Below are 7,374 nucleotides of genomic sequence, written 5' to 3'. Positions count from 1 at the left end.
CCCTTCAGGCCTCAGCCTGCCCATCATCTGCTCTGAGGCCTGTCCTGACCTCCACCGGGCCAGGGCCCTTTCCGAGTTCTCGGTCTCCCCTGGACCACAGCGGTAATCATCCCTCATTGACTGTGTCCTTGCTCATTAATCCTGGTGCCTCTGTGAGAGCAAAAGCCCCCCAGAGACAAGAGGGACAACTGTCCTGCCTCTTCTTGCAAGAATACCCACCATCCCTTGCAACACGCCTGCCCCTAGAGCTCGCGATGATGAGAGAAAACCAGACATCCCCCCTCCCTTGTGTGTCTAGTGTTGGAACACGACTGATGCGTGGTGACTGTTTGTTGAATGACTAAAGGATCATGGAACTTAGCCATCCTCAAAGCCTCCCCCCAGCTGTTTCTGAGTCGGCAGAGCTGGCTTCCCCAAGGCTCCAGATCAAGTCCCTACTGATTTTACCTGTCTTAAGTCACTTAACACTCAGCGCTACCCTAGAAGGCAGGCACACTTACTATCCCCCTTTTACAGATGAGAAAATAGAGGCTCTCGGTAATAGAGGTCATACAGATGATCCCCAGCAATAATCTTCATAGTCCCTGGGTATTGAAAATTTAGAAAGCAACCCAGTAAAAACACTGGCAATTCAACAGGTTCTTCACAAAAGAAGACAAAAGAAATGGATGTCAAATAAGCACACGGACGTGTCTACATGTCATTGGCCACCAGGTAAATGCTAAACAACATGACAGCCAGATACCACTAGAAACCCATCAGAAGAGCTCTAGGGACAGAGACTGCCCATCCCTTGTGCTGGAGGAACAGGATCTTGTAACTTACATGCCGTTTGTTGCATGTCAGTGACATCTTGGTAAAGTTGAAGGAACAGATCAGTATGGTAACGTCAGGGCACAAGACTGGCCTTGAGTGCATTCAGTAAGGTAGGATTGTCTTCCGGTGACTGTATTTTGGTGTCAGTGCATGAGTCTTACCGTGGATCTCTCGGCAATTCCAAGGATGCCTCTGGGCCTCCCCACCCCGTTCCCATGCCCTTTCGTGAAATCTCTCCCAGGCTGAGCAGCTGCTAGAATAAATTACACATTACCGCGGATAGACGCTTTCTCACCATAGATCACTCTCCTTTGTCAAACTTCCTTGCTTCCGCCCTGTGCTGCCTCTCACGCCAGCGTTCCAGCAGGAGTTGTGTGAGAAATGCTCTAGAAAGCTCTGCTCGTTGCCGCCTTTTTGGCTGAAAGGAGGCAACACCGTTCATTCATTCAACAAATGTATCCCAAACATCTACTCTGGGGTAGGCTCTGTCCTGGGGTTCAGGGCTGCAGTGCCGATGACACAAAAGCCACCATCTCCTCTCGGGGTCTTGGAGGTGGGACTCGGGAGATTGACCATGAGCTCACTGCACAGAGACCTTTATGGTTATGATCGCTGTAAGGGTCGTGTAGGAAAATACAAGTTTATAATACGGGAATGGAAGTAATCTAGTTCTCCAGTTTCAGGGCTCTGATCCAGGAGGACTTCTCTGAGGAAGCCACATTTAAGCCGCGCTTTATGTTAGTACAAGTCAAGTTTCGTTGCAGTAACAAAGAAGTCCAAAGCACAGTAGTTTAACACAACCAGAGCATTTCTCTCTCGTGTTACTGGCTCTATATCAGGTGTCAGGGGCTCAGCTCCGCGCAGTCACGCAGGGGCCCGGCCGGCCACCTTCTTGTGGCCGCACCATGTTGAACTCACTGTCTCCGCTGCCACAGGGTCAAGAGGGAGACTGGAGAAGGGGGGGGGGGTTTCAATGCCTCTGCTCAGTAGTGACTGACGTATAGAAGTGAAGTGTTTCATTTATTTTTTATTTTTAAACAAAAAAATTTTAGTTGATTTTTATTTTGAGAGAGAAGTAGAGAGCAAGTGGGAGAGGGGTAGAGAGAGAGGAGGGAGATTGAATCCCAAGCAGGCATCACGTTGTCAGCTCGGAGCCCTATGAAGGGCTTGAACTCATGAACCATGCAACTATGACCTGAGCCAAAGTCAAGAGTCTGACACTTAACTGACCGAGCCACCCAGGAGCCCCTTAAATTTTATTTTATTTTTGTCTTATTTTACTTTATTTTATTATTTTAAAATATTTTGGGGTGCCTGGGTGGCTCAGTTGGTTAAGTGTCCGACTTCGGCTCAGGTCATGATCTCATGGTTTCTGGGTTCAACCCCCACGTCGGGTTCTGTGCTGACAGCTCAGAGCCCCATGCAGGGCTCAAACTCATGAACCGGGAGATTATGACCTGAGCCAAAGCCAGCCTCTCAACCGACTGAGCCACTCAGGTGCCCCTTTATTATTATTAAAAAAAAATTTTTTTTAAACATTCATTTATTTTCAAGAGACAAACAGAGTGCAAGTGGGGGAGGGGCAGTGAGAGAGGGAGACAGAATCTGAAGCAGGCTCCAGGCTCTGGCTGTCAGCAGAGAGTCTAACACTGGGCTCCAACTCACAGATTGCCGAGATCATGACCTGAGCCAAAGTCTGACGCTTAATGGACTGAGCTACTCAGGTGCCCAAGAAGTGATGTATTTCATTTCAACTTGCATTTCAGTGGCCAAAATTCGTCCAGCCCATCACTGAATTGAATGGAGGTTTTCAGGAATTGTTATTGTTTTATCCTACGAAAGTCCATCATAGGGTGTGAAGGATGAGGAGGAATTAGCCAGAAAAAAGACAAGAAGGAATTGCATTCCCCTGCAGCCCAAACAGCAAATTCAGAGACACTGGAAATAAAGAGACAATAGGTCTACAGCCTCAAAATTCTGACAGAAAAGGATTTTTAACCCAGACCACTACTCCCAGTCAAAATAGCGATCAAGTGTGAAAACCAAGTAAAGACATTTCAAAACACGGAAGGGTTCAAAAATGTTATCTCCCACATTCTTCTAGTCTTAGAAAATAACTGCAGAATCCACTCCACCAAAACCAAGGAGGCAAACCAAGAAAAAAAAAGGGAAGACATAAGAGTGAGGAAACAGCTGTCCCAAAATAGGAAATGAAGATAATCCTGGGACAGGGGTGGGAGAAACTCCACAGCAAAAAGAACCCAGGAAGAAAACAGAATGCTACCTATACATGCGTTATCTGGAAGATGCGATCGTTCGGAAAGCTGAATTGAGATGCATTGCCAGAACATCTAAGAAGGAAGAAAAAAAAAAGAAATAGGCAATTAACTCCCAGGTGGAGAAATTACACATCATAATAATTATACTTTCCTTCAAAGAGAAGTGAAATTATATTTCCATAAAAAGCAATAAAAAAAGAATGTCAGCCACCAAGACACCAGGTGAATGCCGGTCTCGTCTCCAGTTGATGACTCAGGGAGCCACGTGATGGCTGGGAGGCATCCCAAACTCAGCTGGCATAAACCGAACTCCACAAATGTTAACTCCTGGGCTTTCCCGGCTTTCCGACGCTCCAGGCCTTGGCGTCTCCGACGCCTGAAACCAACCCGCCAAGCCTCGAGGACTCTCTCATTGGCTCAAATGGAGGAGCCCTTACAAATTTGGGATGACTCCGCCCCTCCAACCTGGCCAATCAGAGAAGTCCATCCCCTAGGCCTGGTGATTGGCTGGGTGATTGTGTCATGTGATCCTAGCTGGACCAATGAATGAGAGATGGCTCTTTCCAAGGGGCTGCTGAATGGAAATAATGGGCCTACGGTGCCAGACAGCATCTCTGAGATGAAAAGCCTCGTTGGGCCAAGAGACAGCAAGTTACATTCCGGGGGCCCCTGGAGCTTGATGCAGCTTTGCCTAAAGTCAACGCAACTCCTAGACCCCGAGATTTTCAGTTACTGCAGCCAATTCATTTCCTTCCTTTTCTTCACACGAGTTCGAGCTTTTAGTTGAACTCAGTTTTGTTTTGTTTTTCTGAACTTCCAACTAAGCACATCCTCATAAATATAGCCCCTAGTCAATGCTAGGCAATGCACTAAAGAGCTCGCATGAACTTGGGGTACCTGGGTGGCTCAGTTGGTTGGGCGTCTGACTCTCGGTTTCGGCTCAGGTCGTGATCTCGCAGTTTCGCCCCCGTGGCAGTGCAGAGCCTGCTAGGGATTCTCTCTCTCTCTCTCTCTCTCTCTCTCTCTCTCTCTCTCTCTCCCTCCCTCCCTCCCTCTTTCCCTCTCTCTCTCTCTCTTCTCCTCCCTCTGCCTTTCTTTCCTCCTCCCCTACTCACAATGACTCTGTCTCTCTCAAAATAAATAAACATAAAAAACGAAAAAAAATTGACATGAACTGTTTTTGTTGTTGTCTATGAGAGAGGGAATAATCTGATTCCCATTTAACCGATGAGCAAACTGAGGATCACAGAGGTGAATCCATCCACCCAAGATCATCAGAGCCAGGATTCCATTCCCCGTCTGTCTGACCCCAAAGCCTGCCTCTCTCTTTGACCATTAGGAGCAGTGGCCAGATTTGGAGATTCAGAGGCAAGAACTATGCTGAGGTGAAGGGGGAAAGAGCCAGATGCCAATGGCCAGGATTCTGAACTTTCTTCAAAGAGCACCAAGGAGTCATGGAGGGTTGTGAGCAGAAGGATAGGGGGAAAGATGGACTGCAGGATGAACAATGGGTTATTAAAAATAGTAACAAAAACAGGGGGTGTCTGGGTGGCTCTATTGGTTAAGTTTAATATTTGCTCAGATCATGATCTCCTGGGAGTGAGATCAGGTCCTGCTTTGGGGTCCGTGCTGAGTGTGGGTCCTGCTTGATCAAGATTCTCTCTTTCCCTCTGTCCTTTCCCCACTCACATGCTCACCCTATCTGACAAATAAATAAGTAAACATTAAAAAAAATAGTAACAACGGGGCGCCTGGGTGGCTCAGTCGGTTGAGCATCTGGCTCTTGGTTTCCACTCAGGCCATGATCTTACATTTGAGCCTCACATCAGGCTCTGGGCTGACAGCACCGAGCCTGCTTAGAATTCTCTCTCTCTCTCTCTCTCTCTCTCTCTCTCTCTCTCTCTCTTCCTCTACCCCTCCCGGGCTCTCTCTCAAAATAAATAAATAAAAACTTTAAGGACAGAAAATTACAAGCGATTAGCAAGGGTGTGGGGAAATCAGAACCCTTTTAAACTGCTGGCGGGAATGTAAAATAATGCAGTTGATTTGGAAATCAGTCTGGCAGTGCCTGAAAACACATACAGAGTTTAACCATAGGACCCAGCAATTCCATTCTTAAAGAATATAGCCAGTAGAAATAAAATTATATATCCATACAAAAAGCCCATACACGAAGATTCATAGCACTTTTTTCTAGCTAGCCAAAAAGGCAGAAACAACCCAAGTTCCACGAGTTGATGAACAGAAAAACAAAATATGGCATATCTATACAGTGACATCTTATTCAGCCATAAGAAGGAATGAGGTACTGATTCAGGCCGCGACATGGATGAAACTCAAAACTCGGGTTGCCTGGGCGGCGCGGCTGGTTAAGTGAACAGCTCTTGATCTGACCTTGGCTCAGGTCATGATCTCACAGTTTGTGAGTTCAGGCCCTGCATGGGGCTCTGTGCTGATGGTGAGGAGCCTGCTTGGGATTCTGTCTCTCCTTCTCTCTGCCCCTCCTGTTTGCGCTCGCTCTCTCTCTCTCTCTCTCTCTCTCTCTCTCTCTCTCTCACACACACACACACGATCTCTGTCTCAAAATAAATAAATAAATTTTAAAAATTAAAAAAAAGGGGTGTCTGAGTGGCTCAGTCGGTTAAGCGTCTGACTTCAGCTCAGGTCATGATCTCACGGTTTGTGGGTTCGAGCTCCATGTCGGGCTCTGTGCTGGCAGCTCAGAGCCTGGAGCCTGCTTACTATTCTGTGTCCCTCTCACTCTCTGACCCTCCCCTGCTCACGCTGTCTCTCTCTGTCTCTCTCTCAAAAAAAAATTGAAAACATAAAAAAGATAAAAATAAAAAAAGAAACTCAAAAGCGTTATGCCGAGTGAAAGAACCAGACACAAAATATCACATAGTGTATGACTCCATGCATGTGAAATGCCAAGAAGAGACAAATCCTTGGAGACAGAGAGTAGATGAGTGTTTTGCAGGGGTTGGGAGAAGGGGGGCAATGAGAATATTGGTAATGTGTATGGAGTTTCCTTTTTGAGTGATGAAGTGTTCTAAAATTGGTTGTAGGGATGCCTGGGTGGCTCAGTGGGTTAGGCGTCCAACTCCTGATTTCGGCTCGGGTCATGATGTCACACGTTCATGGGGCTGAGCCCCCTGTGGGGCTCCGCGCTGATGGTGCAGAGCCTGCCTGGGATTCTCTCTCCCTCTCTCTCTGCCCCTCCTCCATGCTCTCTCTCAATATAAATAAATAAACTTAAAAAAATAAATGAAGGGGGCACCTGGGTGGCTCAGTCGGTTAAGTGTCCAACTTCACCTCAGGTCCGTGGCTTCGAGCCCCACATCGGGCTCTGTGCTGCCAGCTAGCTCAGAGCCTGGAGCCTGCTTCGGATTCTGTGTCTCTCTCTGACCCTCCCCTGCTCGCGCTGTCTCTCTCTGTCTCTCAAAAATAAATTAAGAACAAGAAAATTAATTAAAAATAAAATAAAATTGGTTGTGGTTGTAGTTACACTCCGTGATACATTGCGAACCATAGAAATATACCCTTTAAATGGATGAGTTGTACGGTACGTAAATTAATATCTCAATAAAGCTGTTAAAACATAATATCTGACATTTACAGAGTGGTTTGCTGTCAGGTGAGGTGTTAACGCTGCACCAATGACTGCGTTTGTATTCACAAGTTCACCGTGAGAAAGGCTGCATTTTGCAGATGGGGAAGCAGATCAGAGAGGTGTGGCGAGTGGGGTGGCATTTCAGGCGCCAGCGGACCTGACCCTGCCTCACCCCCTGTCCACCCCACTTCCCTGTACTTTCCTTCCTCTAAGCCAAGTTCCCGCTCAACTGACTGATTCTAGTTTTTTTTTTTTTTTAACCTACTGACTACTTCTGGTTTCTTTTACCCACCACACTCCTTGCAGCCCCCTGGCCTTTGCACGTGTTAATTGATTCGCTCTGCCCAGCTGTTCCTTCCCCCTTCCCTCCTACCTAGCCTGTAAAATGAATGTCTAAGCATGAGGAGCAAGAAAGATGAGGTGCTACTTCCTAGTTTCCAAACCTCGGGCTTGGGAAGTGAGAGGTCCCTGCGGGAGGAGGGCACCTAAGGGGGCTGCCTGGAGGGAAAAGATCAGGACCTGCCTCCTCTGTCTTCCCTGGTGACTTGGACCCCGACCCTCATCAACTACTTTTGAAGTCCTCAACCTGAATTTAACCCAAGCTGTAGCTGGGGCCACATCCAAGGGAGATGAGGTCAGCTTTCCCCCAGGCAGTTCTCCAGGCCTGGG

The sequence above is a fragment of the Suricata suricatta genome, chromosome 12, assembly GCF_006229205.1.
Source record: "Suricata suricatta isolate VVHF042 chromosome 12, meerkat_22Aug2017_6uvM2_HiC, whole genome shotgun sequence".
In the NCBI taxonomy this organism is placed as follows: domain Eukaryota; kingdom Metazoa; phylum Chordata; class Mammalia; order Carnivora; family Herpestidae; genus Suricata; species Suricata suricatta.
The sequence above is the reverse complement of the archived record's forward strand: the minus strand, read 5'-3'. Positions refer to the sequence as shown.